Raw genomic sequence first — 20,273 nt, forward strand, 5'->3', positions numbered from 1 at the left:
CATATGTATAGCTGCAGATGAAGATATTTGTTCCTTTTATCTGAATATGTGCTAAGTAGCTTTCTTCTGCCATCTGTGGTTCTATTGCTGAGTTACTGAGCTGTTACTGAGCCAAATTAAATTTTACAATAATAATAATAATCCTTGCATTTGATATAGGGTCTTTCATGTCAGGAGGCCGTTTCAAAGTACACCAGTATTTACACTAAAGCATAGTTCCTGATTTTTTGTAGGTGAAAGTGGCAGCCACTTTACACACAGCAAGATCTCAGAAGCAGCCATAAAGTGAATGACCAATTCTTTTTTCTCTGAGGGATGGTTGCCTAGGATACCTGGACTGGACGTGCGCTATATTTTTTGCTTGCTTGCTCCTACAATTAAGTCATTCTCATGGATCAGTGTAGCTATTTAAAGAGTAACTGTGTGTTTCAGACTGGGAGAGTCCCACACCGTTTAATTAACAACATAACATCACCTGGGATGGTATAGTGGTGTTAAAATTAGATTCAGAGCCCAGACATAGGAAAGGGAAAATAAGGCAGACTTTTTACCAAATGATTGCTGTTCAGTAAACCCTCCTGGACATGGGTGCATGGAGATCTGGTCAGGAACAGACGAGTTTTGGCTCCGATGCCTTCCATACTTGAATAACCTAGCAAGATACAATCTTCAATACTCGCTCATGAAGCATGTCTTTTTGGTAAGGAACCGGAGAGTGATCGATGTCCGCGTAAGCATAAGAGGGAAAAAGAAAAGTTGCATTACTTTCAGGAGTGGAGAGCAGGGGCAAACATAGGTGAAAGGTCTGCACCCTTACAGAGGGTTGACTCAATTCCGTCATTCCATTAGCAATTGGAAAGTCAGCCTGGCTAAGTTGGTTGAACTCTTATCTCTAAGTCATATGGTTGTGTATTCAAGCCCCATATCGGGACATGGAACTGAAACAGTTTAAACTGACATTGCAATGCAGTGCTGGGGGTATGCTGATTTGTTGGAAGTTCTGCCTTTCAGCCTGTCCAGGTAAACATTAAAGATCCAAGATGGGATTATTCTAAAAGAGAAGAGTTTTTCCCAGTGTCCTGACCAACTATCCCTGAAATAAAATTGGTCATTCATTTCATGGCTGTTTGTGAGAGATTGCTGTGTGCATATTGGCTGCCACATTTACCCACAAAACACAGAGATCACTCCACTTTACATTATATGCCGTGAAGCACTTTGGGACAACCTATATCAGATGTGAGGATTATTATTGTCACCTTAGAGCCAGTTCAGGTCCAAGGAGACCCCACTTATCTCCCCCACATAAAGGATTAATTGGTTCTCCAGGACATGATGTGTGATAAGCAGGTTGGAGATCGCTAAAGAGCTTTCAGGTAGCCCTCAGAAAATGCAGAGATCCTGGTTACAAGGACAAGGACCTAAATTGTAAAATATAAAGACTTTTAATAATTAATTCTTACATTTGATATAGTGTTTTCTCACAACTTCACAAAGTCTGAAAATGCTTCACAGAATATACTATAAAGTGAATTGACTGTATACCTTGTGAGTGAAATGGTTTCCCAGTTTTTCCACTTCTCTCTTGAAACAACCTTCTGAATTGGTAGTGCCGTACTTTGAAAATGTTATGGCATTACTCAAAAAGAGAAGGGAGTTTCTCCCATTGTCCTGGCCTCCAGTTAAAATTGGTGATTCACTTTATGGCTGTTCATTATTCATTGTTGTGAAAAAATTGGTTGTTACATTTGCCTACAAAATATTCTGTCACTACACTTTACGGTAAATCCTGTGAAATGTCCTCCTGACATGAAAGGTGCAATATCAAATCCAAGTATAATAATATCATTATTAACTAGGTGACTGCTGGGGTAGAGCTACCTTGACTGTTCTTTAGTCATGGCTCCTCTATGGATCACGAGAAGCCTTAACAACCTTTTCCTTCCCTCTGCTCGGTGGGCTCTGGCCTGCTCCATGTCCCCTGCCTGCCCGCCTCACCATTGGCGGTCGGGCCTTCAGCCTGTAAAGTGAATTGACTATAAAGTGAATTGTGGGCGAAACGCAGCAGCCAATTGATCAATTTATTATTTTTTTTCTTGAGGGATTATTATCAGGTGTGTGGAGCAAGGAAAATTGCCCAAGGTTTTGCCCTGCCAGGTATCGAATCCAGGTCTCTCGCTTGCGAGGCAAGTGCTCTAACCACTGAGCTACAGGGTTGCACATGGTCAATCCTGCTCTTGTTTAGTGTTCACACATGCAAATCTTTCAGCAGAAGTTCTTGGGTAATACTCAGAAGCCTAAAATTTCCCATGATCATAGCAGTAAGTCTGTAAAATGTGAAATAGTGCCAAATTTTGAAAACATCTAAAATTTAGTCTTAAATTGGAAGCAGTTTTTTGACAGTTCTTAAAAAAGAGTTTCTGAACTTTGGTGATCTAATTGTTCCATGTATGAGCTAGCAAAGCATTTATAATAATAATCCTTGCATTTGATATAGCACCTTATCATGTCATTGAGATTGTAAAGGATTGACTGTGTATTTTGTGGGCAAAACGCAGCAGCCAATTGCATACAGCAGAGTCCCGCAACAGTCACGGATTAATGACCAAATTAAAAAAAAAATTATGAGGAATTATTCCCCCTGGAAAGTGATCTACCAATTGGGTTCTTACATTGCTAGGTAGGCAGAAGTGTGTGGAGTAAGGAAACGTGCCTAAGGTTTGGTGAAGTTAAAAAGTATTCTGCTGTGGTCATGGATTATATTCATGCTCACTGCAGCCTCCTTTCTGAAATCTCCTTACTGTCATTCTTTTCAGCATATTATGTGAACTGAGGTGATGATATCTGGAGGACTTCATGCTCCTCTGGGGAGAGATGAAGCTTTAAAGGATATAATTAATATTGTAAATATTAGCGTGGGAAAAGAGAACAAGGGTTGTGAATGTTAGAAGTGGGAGAGTCCGAAGGAGAACACAAGCACAGTCAGGCTGAGATTCCAGCTGAATTTCAGCTGGAGGTAAGAGTATATATTGCAGTTCAGCAATGCAGTACAGAACAATAATAATCCTTGCATTTTACATAATGTCAGCCAGGCTTGGTCGGTAGCCATTTTGCCTCTGAGTCACAAGGATGTGGGTTCAAGCCCCACGTTGGGAGTCTGAACGCATTGTATAGGCTGACAATCCAAAGGAGGTGATGTCCTTCGAATGAGACATTAAACCGACGTCTCGGCTGCCTGTTCAGGTGGATATTAAAGATCCCAAGACACAATTTGAAAAGAGAAGGGAATTTCCATCTTCTAAAATTGGTCATTCACTTCATGTCTGCTTGTGAGAAATTGCTGTGTGCAAATTGCATTTGCTTACAAAACGCACAGTCCTTACACTTTTAATATATCCAGTATGTCCTGTGAAACTCTTTGAGACGTCTTCCTGATGTGAAAGGTGCTTTATCAAATGTAAGCATTATTATAATGCCTCATCACATCATTGAAACGTCTCAAAGCGTTTCACTATCAAGTGTGGTAACTGTGGATTTGTAGGCAAATGCAGCAGCTAATTTTGCACATGGCTGTGACCTCCACAAACAGCCATAAAGCGAATTTTATCTGGATAATTGTTGGCCAGGACACTGGGTGAACTTTTTGAATAGTTCCATGGAATCTTTAATGTCCACCTGAATAGCAGACTGGACTTCAGTTTATCATCTCAATTCAATGCTCAATCAGCATTTCAATGGGGTGTCAGTTTAGACTGTGAGCTCAAATTCCTGAAATGGAGGTTGAAATCAGAACTTTCTGACTCAGAGACGAGAGTGCTACTGCCTGAGCCAAGCTAAGTAGGACTAAGTAGCATTTTTTGCATTGGTTTCATTGCTTGCACTAGTCACTAACAACATTATCAGAGTGTGCGTTTCTGCTGTTTATGGTACTAAAATGTGTAGATTGTGAAAATTGTTTTGTAGACTGTAAGGTTAGCAGTTTTGTTAGAAGGCCTATTTGTTTCCTTTCAAACCATGATAGTTTTTGTAATATTTTTCTTTTTCTATTATTTTGTGCTCAACAAGATAAAATTGTTAATTGAGGGATGTTAATGCTGAGAGCCTTTTCCATTGCAAGCAGCCATCAAGCGCTCCCAGGTCAGGTGGCTCATGTCCAGATGCAGAGCAAAGCTTTTACTGTTCTGCCACAACAATATTCTTCAGTCCCAGCTTCAGAAAAGCGACCTTTACTGAAGCAGTGACATTTAGGAGTCCTGTAGCTCTGTAGTCCTGTAGTAGTTAGAGCACTCACCTTGCAAGTGAGAGACCTAGGTTCGATTCCTGGCAGGGTGAAACCTTGGACAAGTTTCCTTACTCCACACGCCTATAAATAGGAATACGGTTATTAGTCAATTGGCGAATTGCTTTTTCTTAAATCCTTGAAAAAATCAATAATAATTTTGTCACTCAATCCACAACTGTTTATGGGACACGGTTGGGTGCAATTGGCTGCTGCGTTTTGCGCACAAATATACAGTCAATTCACTTTACAGTATATTCTGTGAATCACTTTGAGACGTCTAGAAGAGGTGAAAAGTGCTATATCAAATGCAAGGATTATTATTACTATTATTTCTATTCTCAACCTTTCATGCAGCCTCTCTGAGTAAGGTACCTGTTATGTTTGAACATCACAAGAAAGGCTTCAATAAAAAGGTCCTTCTGCCCATTTGATTTAATCGTTCCAGAACACCAACCCATCGTTCCCCATTATAGCATCAAGCTGTTTTTGAAATGAGTGCAGCATCCCAGCCTAGTTCCACAGTTATGTGTTTTGGGTCCATGCCCCTGGGAACTGGCCTGAGGTTACACAAACTCATTTCAAAGAGAACTCTTACAGCCAACTGAGCGAGTTCGGAGCCTTTCATCCTATCAGTCTGGGTTGGATTCAAACCCAGGTCCCAGAGGTGAAGGATAGAGTGCTCACTGATTGTGGCACCCAATCTCATTTCTTACACACTTAAGGTTTACAGCCTATCTAGCCTGCTGCATCACTCCTTCCAGTAAAATGTAATGTCCCCGAAAATGAACAAGACGTTCTCCAGATAGTTTCTCCTCAGTTCACACTGTGATGAATGATTTGCGGAAAATAACACCAAAGAGATATTGAAATGAAATCATTTCTGAAGGTGGCTGGAAGTGGGTTGACCATCTCCCACCTCCACCATACCTGATAGAGCTCCCGTCTTGCCTTTCCCTGTCTGCAGCCCACCCAGCTTCTGTTTCATGTTCTTCTGGCAGGTGGTGGGCGAGTCGGGGCAGGGGGACACTCTATATCCTATACAATGCAAGTTGTTGTAGTCATGGCTGGACAGATACCATACATCCTGTATTTGCAATCAGTGCAGGCACAGAGGAAAGTAGTATAACAAGAGAAGGCATAAAGTGGGTGTTGACCATTTATGTAAGCAGCTTGTTATCCTGTGGACTGATCTTTTCTGTTAAACTATTGCAGGGACCAGCTGGTACCGAGGTTGCTATAATTTCACACTATTGGCCACTTGGAAGCCAAGGTTCCAGATACCAAACTTGATGGGCCCTGCTCAATGCTCCAAGCATTGTCTTAAGGAAAGGTAAAGTTCTTTTGTACAATGTTTTTCAATTGCCATTCATGAATGAAATATGCAGGGTTTTTTTTTAACAATAATGATAATACATCCTCCTGAAGTGAAGACACTATAATAATATTTACACTAAGTATAGTGGCTTTCATGTTGGGAGGACATCTCAAAGTACTTTAAAGTTGACTTTATGTGGCTGTACGCAGCAGCCAATATGCACACAACAATGTCCCCACAAACAGCCATGAAATGATTGACCAATTTTATTTGGTCAGGGGAGCGGGAGAAACTCTGTTCTCTTTTCGAAGAGGCCTTTAATGTCCACCTAAACAGGTGAGCAGGACCTTGATTTAATATCTCACCAGAAGGACAGCACCTCCACAACACAGTGCACTCCCAGCACTACATTGAAGTGTCATCTTAAATAATAATAATAATCCTTGCATTTGATATAGTGCTTTTCACGTCTTCTAGACGTCCCAAAGCGCTTCACAGAATATACTGTAAAGTGAATTGACTGTATATTTGTGGCGAACGCAGCAGCCAATTGTGCACAGCAATGTCCCACAAACAGTTGTAGATTGAAAATGACCAATTTATTATTGTTTTTTGTTTTGGAGGGATTATTATTAGGTGTGTGGAGTAAGGAAACTTGCCCAAGGTTTCGCCCTGTCTGGAATTGAACTCAGGTCTCTCACTTACAAAGTGAGTGCTCTAACCACTGAGCTACAGGACTCCAATCTTAGACTATGAGTTTCAAGTCTTGATGTGGGCTTGAACTCACATCCTCTCTCAGATGCTGACATACCATATCAAATGTAAGGATTATTATTTGTCTCCAGAAGTAAGCCAGTAGCTAGAGACAATTAGCAGTGTAAAATGGTTGACTCTTCTGGTTCTGGATCTGTTCAGAATCGACTCGGAGTTGGATCTCTTGTTGTTTCCACAAACAGGAAATCCCACTTGATAGCGAACAGTTGGAAAGCCGGAATTAGTTGTCCTGGAGATGTTCCTGATCTGTGCAGATGACTTGATCTTATCGCATATGTATCACAATGATGTGGTCAAGACTTGAACTGTATGAGAGTTTTATTTGGGATCTCTGCTAGCCGAATAACACAAGTAAAATCACCCAAAAAGTCAGGGGCAAAATTGCCTATATTTAAAAGACATCTCCGCCCTACATTCTGTGATTCTTTCTGGTATCCTACAGTATGTCACAATATATTGTAGTAACTCTGCTCTGACTCAATCTACTTCAAGTGTTCCCATAGGTCAAATATTAATTAATTCCTCCATAAGGAATCCTGTTACCAATGCTGAAGATGATTTATTGTGTGACAATAAATGGTCTTAGTATTTACTTCAATCTTAACACTCATTGCAATGCTATGATATGTAATGATACTTTTTTCTAATTTTGTCATATCAGTATCATACAGTTTATATAATATAGCACTTTTCATGTAAGGAGAATATTTCAAAGTGCTTTACAGAGATATAATTACAGAGGCGCTATACAAATGTCATTTGCCGTCGTCATTGTGATGTCTCCTTGGGGTTGATCTGGCTCCAAGGTGATGTAATTGCCAATATATCAGAATGGAGTGGATGCTTTGTAGAGGTCTCCATAGTTTGGTTCCTGAGCAATGTGGGTTTGCAGTCCTCCAAGCCACTGTTGATAAATGCAAGAAAACATAAACAGGCTAGCAGAATGGGAAAACAGATGGCAAATTAAATTTAATGTAGGAAATGCCATGTAATTGACTTCAGCAGAAGGCTGAATAAAGAAGGCTTCTGTAATCTAGATGGAAGGAACCTAAGAGGAGTAGAGGAGCAAAGAGATCTGGGGATTCAGATCCACAAATCTCTAAAAGCAACTACATAAGGCTATAAAAAGGCCAATGGGGTCTTGCGCTTTGTATTCAGAGGGATAGAATATAAAGGTGAGGTTGTGATGTTGAATTTTACAAAACTTTGGTTAGACTACATTCAGAGTATTGTATCCAATTTCAGACTCACGCTATAGTAACGATGGAAAGAGTACAGCGTAGGTTTCCTAGGATCATATCAGGGCTGGCAGGTTACTGCTGGCAGGATAGACTGGATAGGGATTTTTCGTGAGAGAAGAAATGTTTAAGAGAGGCATAATAGAAGTAATTAAAATTAAAAAAGGGTTCAATAAAGTTAACATAAATAGACTGTTTCCACTGGTTGGAGAGTCTGTTATCAGGGACACAAGTATAAGATAGCAACCTATGGTGACTTATCCTTTTGCCCCCATCCCATCCTCCCTGCTTGGCATCTGTCACTTCCACTATGAGACATTCTACGCTAAGAAATGCAACTTTTTGTTAATAATACAGAGTAGCTGCTCTCGGATATTGTTGGTCAGAATAAATCCCTCAGTCTTTTTCACAAAAACGTCTTCCCAGGGAGAGGAATTTTCATTTAAAAAAAAGTATTTATGTTGCTGCCCTTGATGTTCCAAACATTTTATGTTAAAGGTTGCAGCAAGCTTGGCTCCTGTAATCCATGATATTCTTGAAGCAGATAATTAGTCACAGCACGGTCCCAAGGGACTGAATGTTCAGAATGCACTGATGGCACAGAACCTTTCCCAAGTCCAGCCCCTTCTGCAGCATAAATAGGCTTTAACGACATGCCCTCAGGACATGTGAACCCAAGTTGCAATGTTTTGCTTGACAGCAAGGTGTCTATCAGCCATGTGGTGGCTATGAAGAAAGTGGATATCAAAGAAATACCGTCCATTTCACTAAATTATTATACATGAGCTGGAGAGGCAATAAGCAAAAGGAAACTTAAATATCTCACACTTCACCAAAGTTACTTATAACTTTTCAGTAAATATACTGGAGATCTGAAGGAAACAGGGGAATGGTCAGAGCCACAAAATGTTTTATATTCTTAGCCTTTGAAAGGGGGTGGGGGTGGGGAGGGAGGGGAAGGGGGTGGCCGATGGAATGGACAAAGAGGAGGGTCTTGAGGCGGGATATTAGACACTATCTAATGACCAGATGATGTGTAGAGAAACCCCATTATAGCACTCTTCGATATGGTGCTGCCCTATTATTAGTGCAGGTCTCCTGTGGACACAAGCTGACTAGAATGTTCCACATTTACTTTCCGGTGTTATTTAGATGGCTCCCATGCTAAAAAGATAGTGGTACTTCCAGGTTATTAGGTCACCGATGATGTTATTTCCGGTATGTAACACATGCACATAATGTCGAGAAAGCCTCCACACCTTTCCAGGGAAATTAATTCCACGTCTTCACAAACCTCTGTGTGAAAAAATGCTTCCTGACCACAGTTTTAACTGTCTTAATTCTGATTTTGGAAAATAAAAACCTAAATGGGGTAGAGGAGCAAAGGGATCTAGGGGTATACATACATAATTCACTAAAAGTAGCAACGCAGGTTAATAAAGCCATTTAAAAAAAGCAAACCAGACATTCGGGTTCATTTCTAGAGGGATAGAAATGAAGAGCAGGGAAGTTATGGTAAACTGCTTTAGCCCTTGGTTAGACCCCACTTAGAATACTGTGTGCAGTTCTGATTCCCACATTATAGAAGGGATGTAGAGGCACTGGAGAGGGAGCAAAGGAGATTCACAAGGATGATCCCAGAACTGAGAGGTTATACCTATCAGGAAAGGCTGAACATACTTGGAGCTCTTTTCTCTTGAACAGAGGAGTATAAGGGTGACCTGATAGAGGTCTTTAAAATGATGAAAGGTTGTGATAGGGTAGACATAGGGAAGATGTTTCCACTTGTAAGGGAGACCATCAATATAAAATAGTCACAAATAGATCAAATAGGAAAGTCGAAGAAATTTCTTCACACAGAGAGTAGTGGGAATGTGGAGCATGCTACCACAAGGAGTTGTTGAGGCAAATAGCATAGATGTATTTAAGGGAATGCCAAATAGTACATGAGGGAGAAAGGAATAGAAGGTTATTCTTGAAGGCTTAGTTGAGGAAGGGCAGGAGCAGGCTTATATGGAGCATAAACACTGGCACAGACCAGTTGGGCTGAATGGCCTGTTTCTATGCTGTATATTCTAATGTGTTCTAATGTATTTTAAGGCAATGCTCCCTTGTAATGTATCTCTCTACCAGAGGGAAGAGTTGTCCACTATATTAACTGTTAATTCCTTCTATTATTATAAATATCTCAATCAACTCATCCTATTGACATTGTCTGCACAGAAAAGGTTCATTCAACCCTTTATATCTGTGCCAGATTCTTTGTTTCTGCTGAGTTCAGAGACATACCACATACAGACAAGACTCCTACCATTGTATTGCTTGGCTCTTCACCATTGCTAACATTTTTGCAGTAGCATTCAGAAGTTCAGGCCATGAGACAGAAGAGTAATCTGTGCATATAGCTGTAATTGCTTTTCTTTTGAATGGAGCAAAAGTTTGTGGGTAACATTGATGGGAATATGAATATTATCAGTGGAGTTAAACACGCTAAATATATGTAATATTGAATACTTGGGGAAGAGTGTGAAGCCAAGAACTGTTCTTGCTTATCGCCATGAAACCGATTAGCTGGAGTTTTACTGATACAGGTACATTTGTGTTTATTAACAACTATTCTTGTGAAAGCTCATCCAACCTTCAATTATAGATTTGTCTCCTTCAGTTACAGAGTTAATTACAGACTGGAGGTTTGTCACTCCATATGAACCTGTGAATGTTTGTAATATATTAATTGAAACCGGGCAAACCACTGTTGCAGTGGTATATTGTGAAAACCTAGAACCCAACGGATTAAAGTTTCCAATGGAAGAAAGTTTCTCCTGGTGTTCTGCCCAACAATTCTCCAGATAAATTGGACATTCACTTCATGCCTACAGTATTTCCCTACAGTTACTACACTTGACAGCAAAGCCCTGTGATGCGCTTTGAGACATTTGAGAAATGTCATTGTTGTAGGCACCTGTATCAACTGGCCCCTTTAATTATTATGCATTATTGGGATCAATAAGATCCTAGCCTTTGGTTTCTCTGATGCATGCTCACAGCAGGCAGACTCGCTTCCTATGTGAGAGCCGTTATCTGACACTAATAAAGCTGGCCAACTTCTCAGTCATCAGATCCCAAGTAACATCACCGTCTCGCCCGCCCCACCATTGGCAGGTGGGCCTTCAGCCACTCTTCCCCCACCCTCTATAACTCCATCCCGCAGTCCTCCACCTGGCCCCCTCCCTTGCATCCTTCAAGACCCATCTCAAGATCCTCCTCTTCAACCGTGCTTTCGATTACCCTCCTTCCTCACCCTCCCTGATCCTGACCCCCCCCAGCTCGGGTCCGAAACACTGATAGTCCAGCACCTTGGGACGTCCTACTGATGTGAAAGGCACAATACTAATGTATTTTCTTCTTGTTGTTGTTACTGTGCATATGCAAATCAGAAAGTGATGTTGTTGACAACCTGATAACCCAGAAATCATCTGTTTCTGTCTGGACAGCAAATCTGGAAGTGATGTTGGTTGTGACATAATAACCCAGATGTACAACAATAACAATTCCTTGTATTTGATACAGCGCTTTTTCACATCTTCTAAACGACTCAAAGGACTTCACAGAATATACTGTAAAATGAATTGACTGTATATTTGTGGGAGAACAAATTGGGGGTAAGGTACAGTCGGAGGTGGGCAATATGGCGGAGGAGGAAGAAGGTGGTCCTGGTCAGGAACTGGATGTGGGGGAGGAAAGACAGGTGGGGGTCAAACCAGATGCCTAGATTGTGCACTGGTTCAGTGGGTCTGAGGTAGAGCCCAGGGAGGTTGAGATATTCAGATCCGCAGGAGTGAAGATGTTGATGGGAGCCAAGAGTATGGCTTCCATCTTGTCCGCATACAGCTGCAGGAAGTTTACACTCATCCAGGTCCTGATGTCTGCCAGACAAACTGATAGAACATTGGAGGACCTGGAGTTGGTACTGGAGGAGGCAAAGTAGATTTGTGTGTCATCCACATATATGTGGAAGTTTACCCCGTGTCTACGAATGACATTGCCCAGAGGTACCCGCAGGTGACTGGGCAGGGACGGGAGGAGAAGCCATTTGCCAAGATGAAATGGAGGTGGTTGGTTAAGTAGGACACAAACCATATGAGTGCAGTCCCACTAAAGGGATAATCCAAGGCCTTCACAGATATGGCCATTTTTGCACAAAAAACAGCCAATGCTAACTGAATTTGCGTAACAAGGAAGTGTGTTATAAAAAGGCTTCACCCTATGTCTTGAAGATCCTTGACTTGATATTAAAATCCTTACATAGTCTTGCTTCTCCCTAACCTTCCAATCTCTTCCATTCATTTGATTCTGGTCCATTCTTAATTTTTCACTTCCCTAATCCCACCATTGTTGGCCGAACCTTTAGCCACTAGGATCCTCTACCTTCTGGAAATCTCTTCTTAAATCTCTTTGCCTCACTTTCTGTCTGCTTTCACAACCTTTTGAAAAACATATCTTTATAATCTATAGAAGCATCCTTAATTCTCCTTTCTCTCTGCTTGGTGCCCCTAAATGTTATGCCTTTGAAATGCATCAAGATGTTCACTCTAGGTGAAAGATGCAAGTTGTTGCTGTGATAGTCATAGTTTTTCAAAAACTAAATCAAAATTTTCTGTAAAGCATAGTTTTTGAAATCACATTTTAAACCATCAATGATGACCTTGTTTAAACTAGTTATGTAACCTGTAATTGTAGATGCTGACGCAGAAATAAAATACACAAAGCAATTCTAAATACAAGGCATTAGTTCAGTGAGGTTCACAATGAACAATTACAAGCTGGCATAGTTCCCAAGTCATATGCTGTGTTATCAGGTTTTGTTATCGGATTTCTCTTCATTCATTTCTTGAGTTTCAGTGTTACCAAGGAAACTGGTGCAGTTTATTAAGGAGTCTTATCCTTCCCCACTGCCAGGTTGAGGCATCTGACAAACACCTCGGTAAAGTAAGCCTCTCAGAGTGTACCTCCTGAGCAGTTCTGGAACATTTCACTGAAGCTGTAAATCAGTTTCCTCTTACTTGTTTTAGAAATATATTTTCTTTGACAATTTTCTCCTGTCAGCTTCCTCTAGCTAAGGCATTTGACTTTTTTGCCCTGCTTCTGGAGGAAAAAAAGATTTTATGTTTTTTCCTTTTATAAGTGCTCTGTGACACTAACCCCACCCGTGAAGGGTGCTATATAAATTCAAGTTGTTGTTGTTGTTAGACAACATTTGTTGGACTACATTGGAATCAAGTACTCTTCAGTACTTTGCCCAAGTGGAGAATGCATGTGAGTCCAGACAGTGAGTCTTGGCAGACTATTGGATTGGGAGAGACATCACAGCCAGGCTGGATTCTGTCCTCACACAATGACCACATATTCTTTCCTATCAGCAGTGGACTCCGGATAACAAACTGGAGGGGGAGCTTTGGCTGATCATTCAGTCTTGAAACAGAAGGTGGGAGTCACTTGTAGCACCCCCAGATGCTACCCCAGTTGAGGTTTGTTAACTCAGTCGTCCAGGACACAAAGCAGTAACTTTCTGGTTTGTGTGACCAGATGGTGAATTTACACATTACAGCAAAAACAACAACCTGAATTTATTGAGCGCCCTTCACGCAGGATAGTGTCTCGGAGCATTAAGCATCTGGGTTAACTTGGATATGTGGCAGGTAATGAACTGAATCTTAAAAAACTCAAAATTGGCCAGTTTATTACAATTAGATGGATTTACACATGTGTACACATATGGAATTACACATGTTCTAATTACAATTAGACATGTCACAATTGACATGTCTCTGTGTCTGGAATGGAATGTACACTCTCTTATCTAATTCTGGAGAATATTAAGTGCAAGTTCAATAAGCCAAGACTTGGGAATCCCAGAGAGTGCGCTGGAATCTTACTGGGCTTTAACCACCTAAAACCCCGAAGCTTTTCATTGTAACTTCTTGCTGTTTATCAGACCATATATCCCATTAGAGCTTTGGTTTTCAGGCTGCTGAGTGGGAAGGATCCCTGCTCCCAGTCTGCCCCTCCAAATCCTGCTGACGAAACAGGATGGTTGCTGTGTCCTAGAGTACTCGTGGAGTCCTGTAGCTCAGTGGTTAGAGCACTCGCCTTGCAAGCGAGACACCTGGGTTCAATGCCAAGCAGGGCGAAACCTTGGGCACATTTCCTTTCTCAACACACCTGATAATAATCCCTTCAAAACAATAATAAATTGGTCATTTTCAATCCACGACTGTCTGTGGGACACTGCTGTGCGCAATTAGCTGCTGCGTTTCGCCCACTAATATACAGTCAATTCACTTTACAGCATATTATGTGAAGCGCTTTGAGACGTCTAGAAGATGTGAAAAGCGTATTATCAAATGCAAGGATTATTATTATTATTACTGCGGATTCTCCTAGCTCAGGAACTGGACGACCAAGACCACCACAGTGTATGGACCCAAATATGATATGCAGTGCCTGGTGTGTCATCATGGAGTTTGCTCAGCTGAAAGTAGACCCTCCCTATCTCCCCTCTCCCCACCACCACCACTCCCACCCTCCACAAGGAGGAGACTCATTGGACGAATGAGATATATGCACATTCCTGAAGTGAACAAGCTCCAGTTTACAAACAATGATAATCCTTAATCCTTCATTTGATATCACTTCTTCGAGAAGTCTCAAATTGCTTCACAGGCTATGTAGTGTACAGTGGTGTGACTGTGTATTTTAGTGGATGGAATACTCTTACACACACAACACACACATGCATATGTATATACACACATACCATGCACATATGCACACAATTATTTCTCTAACCACAAACTGGTCCATTATTAAATTTGGATTAGCTATAGCTATCGAAGACTGAAGGTTTTGTTGTAAATATTTGATATGTTCCTGCCTCGTCAGTATGTAAGAAATGTTTAATCTGAACTGGAGAAGTAACATTTGTGTTATTCCTTACATTTGCACTGAGTGTAATACACTGACAAGTAATGCATTCCCCTCTCTCTCCCATCTCCATTTTCAAACTCGATTTTGCTGATATGTTGGATTTCTATACTTGCGGTGACAGATGATGGGTTTGGGGTTTTTTTGGCCCTTGAAGAGTGTGGTAAATTTACTGTAAGGTGTAGGCAAATGTGCCAGCCAATTTGCACTCAGTAATGTCTTGCAAACAATCATGAAGTGAACGATCAATTTTATCTGAGGAATCATTGGCCATGACACCAGAAGAAACGTCCTGACTGAAAATCCTGCAGATAAGACCTCATGGTTTCTCCTAAGTGATAATCTTTAAATTTAACTTTGTAGAGGTAAAGTTTTGCTAGCATCTACATGCTCCCTCTTGGGGATGTCATCCGCAGACATGGGGTACACTTCCACATGTATGCAGATGACACCCAACTCTATTTTTCCATCTCTCTTTGCGACCCCCAGTCCCCTGATGTTCTGTCAGCCTGCCTGGCAGATCTCAGGGGCTGGATGAGTGCAAATTTCCTTCAGTTGAACGTTGACAAGACGGAAGCCATACTCTTTGGCTCTCGTCAATGTCTAAAATCTCATGGCTCTCACCTCCTCCATCTGCCCGACCTCCTCCTAAAACTCTCTGAACCCGTACGCAACCTAGGCGTCAGGTTTGACCCCCAATTATCCTTCTTCTCCCACATCAGGTCCCTCACCGGCACCCCCTTCTACCACCTCCGACGCATCACCCGTCTCCGCCAATACCTCTCCCCAAAAACCGCTGAAACCCTGGTCCATGCCATTGTCACCTCTCGGCTGGACTACTCTAATGCCCTCCTCGCCGGTCTCCCATCCACTATCATCCATAAAATCCAAATCATTCAAAACTCTGCTGCCTGCATTCTCACTCGCAAGAAACTCCGCTCCCCGATCACCCCAGTCCTTGCCAGACTGCACTGGCTGCCTATCCCAGAGAGGATCGATTTCAAGATCCTCACCCTTGTATTCAAGTCTCTGCACTCCTCCGCACCCCCCTACCTCTCTGATCTCCTCTCTCCTCAAAACAGTACCCGTTGCCTTCGTCCCTCGGGTCTGGCATCCTCCTCGTCCCCCAAGTCCTCCGCTCCACCCTCGGCGGCCGTGCCTTCAACCACTATGCCCCGAGGCTCTGGAACTGCCTTCCTCACTCCCTTCATCTCGTTCCCACCCTTCCCATCTTCAGGTCTCTGCTGAAGACCTTTCTTTTCGACCGCGCCTTTGGTCACCTTCCTCCCCCTCCCCCTGGCTCGGTCCCGGGATCCGTTACTGTAAAGCGCTCTGAGACGCCGTCCGGCGTGGAGGGCGCTATATAAATCCAAATTGTTGTTGTTGTGTTTCACTCAAAACGACACAGTAACATTTTTTTGGGGGGAGTGGGTATTAAAAGTATATTTTATTCAAAGTGTTTTTGTACTGAGAGTTTCAGAAGCCTTTTTTAAAGAAAATATTTTCCCTGTGAAGGGGGAAGAAATGGCAACTTGATCAATAACTATCTGATTGAATTGATTGAAAATTTGTTCTCAGCAGTGATGCTGGAGAATTTGGGGCATGCTTTTTATTTAATGCCATTATCCTCTGTCAAGCTCAACATGTGTCCAGAGCCTACCCAGTGTTCTAAAGCATTGCTTATTAAATGACAAACAATGGTCTTCTTGTTTGTATGACATGCTGCAACGCTGTTTAATCTCCTGATGTTGTCCTGTCATTAGTGCATCAGTAAATCATGGAGATTGGTGCAGAGCAGAGATTTTTCCTGGCTGACTTCATCCTTTCAACATTCACATCAGTCTGAAAGAGAGGTTGCTTTACACAAAGAGCAGTAAGATTTAAAGGCGGTAGTCTCATTATTATTACTATTCTTCTTATTATATAATATTATATGGATTATCATATCTCAGACAAAGAGAAGTTCTCAATTGGATCACTGTTATGATCATTGTATCATTGTATCAAATCTTTGCATTTGATATCGTGCTATTCACATCGGAAGATGTCTTAGAGTCCTTCACTGGATTTACTATAATATATAGTGACTGTATTTTATACCCAAACGTTGCAGCTAATTTGTACACAGCAATGTTCCACGCACAGCCACAAAGTGAAAGAACAGTATTATCCAGAGGAGTGTTGGCCAGGATGCAGGGGGAAATTCTGTTCTCTTTTTGAATAGTGCCATGGGATCATAATATCTATCTGAACAAGCAGATGGGATTCCAGTTTAACATCTTATCTGAAGGATGGCACCTCCAACAATGCAGCCTAAACTGTGAGTTTAAAGTCCTGGCATGGGGCTTGAACTCACAACCTTCTCACCTAGAGGTGAGAGTGCTACTAGCTGATCCAGGCTGATACCTTGTTTATTAAATTGTCTCCTAAGTTCTTGTTTTTAATCTTTCGCAGTACATTTTTAAAGACAGAATAATAACTGATTTCTGCTATCTAAACTGTGTAGGACTATGGATGCAACACTTGAAACACAGTTTTGGTTAATTTTTCTCGCCACTTTTCTGTGATCAAACTGGAGGTCGGTGATCTTATCACTAGTGATGATTATCACATAAGAAATGCTAGACAAACAAAGACCAAGGTCCATCGAGTTCACCTTCCATCTTCCTAGCGGTCTCATGGACATATGTCCTGAACTACCCATATACTATATCCCATAATGTTATTTCCTAAAGGAAACCTATTTAATCTGTGTTTGAAAGAATCAACACTTCCTGCTTCAATTGTCTCCCTCGGGAGCCTGTTCCACAGGTTCACTATTTGTTCACTGAAATAGTGTTTGCGTAGATTCATTCTGAATTCCCCCCCCCTTCAATCGCAGACCATGCCCTCTGGTTTTACTATTCTGGACAGGTTGAAACAGCCTGTCATGATCTGTATTGTTTTGCCCCATTAGAATCAATTAGAAGCAATTATGTTGTCTCTCAATCTTCTATTTTCCAGCATGAACATGCTGAATTTACTTAGTTGTTCCTGATAGTCCAGTCCTCCATTCCCTCAATCATTTTAGTTGCCCTTCTCGGTATTTTCTCAATTTCTCCAAAATTCTTTTTGTACTGCGGTAACCACAGTGGCAAGATTACCTCACTATTTGGGCTTGCTTTCTTTGTTCTTGTGGAAATAAATCCTAGTTCCGCTAGTCTCCGCACATTTGCCAAATTAATGTTCCACAAACAAGTATGGAATGAGTGAATGACACAAAAATAATTCCTAGCTTCTCTCCATATTCTACCCCTGACATTTACTCAATAAATTCACTCAGAGCTGAGACACATCAATTATGTTGAAAGTTGTAATTTAAAACAATTAACTTAGGACTGGGTGCAAACACCCTATCTCCAGAGCCAAGCTTGAACAATTTAATAAATTCTCTCAATAGATGTGCTTGATAAATTTCAGAATCGCTACACAAATTCTACCCCACTCACTTCCTGAGCTGTGCTGTGTAACCAGATAAATCCTTTCAACAAATGAGCCCAGAGTTGCACTTGATGCATTTCTGAATCCTTTCAATAAATATTCTTGACTGTGATTTGTGCTCAATAATTAATTGGTCCCATGGCTTCATAATAAATTGGAACTGTATTCAATAAATCTATCAGTCCATTAAAATAATTTGCGGTGCTTAACCTGACTGAGTGCCAAATTTGGTTCTCAATGGACTTCAAGTCAATATATTCAGTGGTGCTATCTCTGGTGTTGATCCATTGATGGTTTCGGTTCAGCTCAGCACTTGATATCTTGCTGGTGTTCCTAAACAAGTTAGAAGTCCTGCAAGTTTTATCCCAATATCTCACATCTGCATTTTAGAGCTTTTACTTTTTTTAGAAAAAAATATTTGAGTAAATTTTGTAGTATTTCTTAATAGGAATTCTAATAAGAAAAATCAGAAAGGGAACTCCTTCCGACTGGTAATTCCTTCCTTCCGGTAACTGGATACATCCCACACATGTCACAATGATGTGAGGGAAGCCTGCACCTATATTACATTGAGTTGGAATGACATTCCTAACTGCATCACGTGCTTCCAGATTTTATCATTGAGAAATCCCATTAAGAAATTCTACACAATTGACCTTATAGAATAATACAATATACTCTTTGGATTTGATATAGCTGGCACCGACCTATATTTTAATGTCTCATTTGAAGGATGACACCTCCGACAATGGAGTGATTCCCCAATACTGCACTGGAGTGTGAGCGTAGACTGCAGGCTCAAAAGTCTCCAACGTGGGACTTGAATCCACAACTTTCTGATCCAGATGATCTCTAGCTCAGGACTGGCAACCCATGCCTGCTCCCATGTGTCTCCCATTGTTGCTGCCCTGTGACCAGCCTCTTAGAATAATGTAATTTGGGCTTCAGGAACCCTCCATTAGGTCACAAAGTCCACAGAAGATTAGAGTACAGTACTCCACAATCAACAAGCAACAAGTGGAGGTATTTTATGACAAATCAATAATGTCACTTAGGATGGGGTAGGTGGGAAGGGAGAGAGAAACACCTGGGCTCACAGTAAAGTGAAAAGTGAAACAAGGTCTTTCTCTCTCCCCTCCCAGCCTGGCAGGACATGAAAGGGCAGACCAGTCACTGGGGGACGTGAATTCTCCCACTCAGCTCTTGTTAATCCTGCAAGCCAAAGCCCTAACAGATAGGGTGGTCCTAACTAGACAAGCAGTGGGAAAGCTTGCCAGACAATGTGCTACCAATGGCAGCTATGCGGTTTTAGCTGTTAGATTCCAGCAGTTCCCCAACACAAACTCTGCGGTCCCCAAACCTTGGCTCTTGCCAATCTGTGCCTATCACTTTCTGGAATGAGGTAAGCAGGGGCATCCCTCCAGGGAGAGAGTGAGCATTCCATTCCAACAATCTATCTATGGGATTTACACGTGTAGGTGGGAAGCGTGGAAATCTCAATTTGGTTTGGATACTATTGAGCATGGAGATGGGTTTTCAAATACGTCAGATACCCAATTGACCAAAGAACAAAATAAAACTGTTAAGTGTTCATTCACAAGTAAAAAAACCAAAGACAGTTAAAAAAAAGCCATAAAGACTTGTTGGATGTCTTCTTCCTTACAAGTTTACATTCCCATGTGTACACAGCTGTTGTTTTGGGTTTGCTGGAAAGACCCACTGGGATGATGTAGTGAGTGGATCCATTTCTGACCAGCTGTAACTGAAGCTTTTAATGGTGCTGCTGTGCTATAATTAATTTCTAGAAATACACACCATTGGTAAGAGCTGACTTGTCGGCAGACTTTGGAGGGGCAGAGATTCTGCAAGTGCAGGGAACTGATGGCAGGAGTTCTTCTCCTTAGATCTTGTACCAACCAAAATCCTGATAGGTAGGGTGGTCCTCGCTGGACAAGCAGAAGGAAGCTTGCCAGACAGTGATATCAATAGCAACCTATGCGGTATGCTATATGGTAAGAGCTATGTGGAGGCAGACTCACTGCTGCAATTATGAGGAAAACTGGGGTTTATCTACACAATATATAGTCACCACACTTTACAGTAAATCTTGCGAAGAGCTTTGAGAAGCTACTCCATTTGAATCAGTGTCTTCAGAAAGCGTGGGTGTAGGGGGGTGGAATAGACAGAATTGAAGGGAAAA

Source organism: Callorhinchus milii, unplaced genomic scaffold (assembly GCF_018977255.1).
Source record: "Callorhinchus milii isolate IMCB2004 unplaced genomic scaffold, IMCB_Cmil_1.0 Scaffold2, whole genome shotgun sequence".
NCBI classification, from domain to species: Eukaryota; Metazoa; Chordata; class Chondrichthyes; order Chimaeriformes; family Callorhinchidae; genus Callorhinchus; species Callorhinchus milii.